This window comes from Myotis davidii, unplaced genomic scaffold, assembly GCF_000327345.1.
Source record: "Myotis davidii unplaced genomic scaffold, ASM32734v1 scaffold575, whole genome shotgun sequence".
NCBI lineage: Eukaryota > Metazoa > Chordata > Mammalia > Chiroptera > Vespertilionidae > Myotis > Myotis davidii.
The window spans coordinates 4,990,980-4,992,373 of NW_006290306.1; the positions used below are offsets into that span (position 1 = coordinate 4,990,980).

At 45.1% G+C, this 1,394-nt stretch overlaps 1 protein-coding gene across 1 annotated transcript in view; it reads left to right on the forward strand.

Moving 5' to 3' along the window:
- The window catches only part of SGPP2 (sphingosine-1-phosphate phosphatase 2), a 60,572-nt gene that overhangs the window by 48,505 nt on the left and 10,673 nt on the right, over positions 1 to 1,394 (forward strand). The gene's annotated exons all lie outside the window — the stretch shown is intronic.

Genomic DNA, 1,394 nt, shown 5'->3' on the forward strand with positions numbered 1-1,394 from the left:
GGAAGAGCCCAGAATGCTTTTGTACTGTCCTCAGCTGGAAGTGGTGGGAGCACAGAGATACACATTCATTTATATATTCATTGTCAGGCCCCTGGGTCTCCTTAAAAGATTCTTTGTAGCCCACATGGTGCAACAGTTTTCATACGGCCTTAGTGGTTATGGTCTTCTTTCCTGTTTAATCCTTAATGGTAAGTATATTTAGCTATTTGGGTTATTGCTCAAATAGCATCACCTGCATTGAAAGATCTGCCCACCCTTTTACGGTATGAGGGATTTTTTCCCAGGCTGCCACACGTGGCACAGTTAAAATGGCATAGAATTCTATTTCCTAGAGTACCAGCCAGTTGCATGGGTTTCAAAGAGCTTACGATTTTTGTCCTTTTATTGTTTGGGGAATCAACTTAAAAATTCACCAATCACTGATTTGTAAAATTCTTCTTAGTTGCTATAACCCTACCTCCCAAGTCTGATTGAAAAGGGAACCAATTTATCACCAGAATTGATATCCATCCTGACACAAATGACAGGGAAGTAATATTCTCTGTCACTGAGGTCATCCAGCCTCATCAAAGACATTGCACAGCCATCTTTGACATTGCTAGGATGGTCTGCAGAGCAACACTGATATTTTTAAGTGTCCTAGTGTGATCCAGGCTGCAAAGCATTCGCTCAGGGAGTCCTGCTTTGGCACAGGGAGCCAGGCCTCAAGGGTTCAGGCCCACATGCCCCGGGTCAGGGATAAAGGACTGGCAGGATTTGCTTTTGCTTGCAGTGTGAGACCCACGTCACCAGGTCTGCCAGATTTTCAGGTCTTTCTCTTACACCGCTTTGCGCATCAGTGTTTCTACATCAGAATATCACTTTAGGATTTTCAAAGGGGGTTCTATCACTTTTAAGTACGGAATTCCTGTCATTCAGAGGTGTTTGTTATTTTATATGTTGCAAAAAAAAAATCACTCTAGAAGCTCAGACCACCACGTTCAATGAGGAGCCCGCATTGACCTCTGCGATTCAGCAAGGTGAGATAGTCTTTGCCATTCATAATGGGGTCCCAGGACCACAACCTCAGCATCACCTGAGAGCTGGTTAGAAATGCAGACTCTCAGGCCCCGCCTGGACCTGCTAAATCAAAACCTGTGCCGGGAGCCGGTCCATCCTTGCTGTTTCAAGGGACCTGGCATATATGGCATGCTGTTCTTGATATATTTGCTCACCTTCTTGGCACTAAGTGTTTTGACCGGGGTCACCTCTCCGAGAAAGGTTGTTTCCCCAGGTAGAGATTTTCCCCTGAAGTTAGGGAGGGAATAGAGCCCCTTGGCTAGGTGCCAGGCGGGTAATTAATCTCTTTAACTACGAACAATCATGCTTAAGCTACATAATCTTTACTCCCTGGA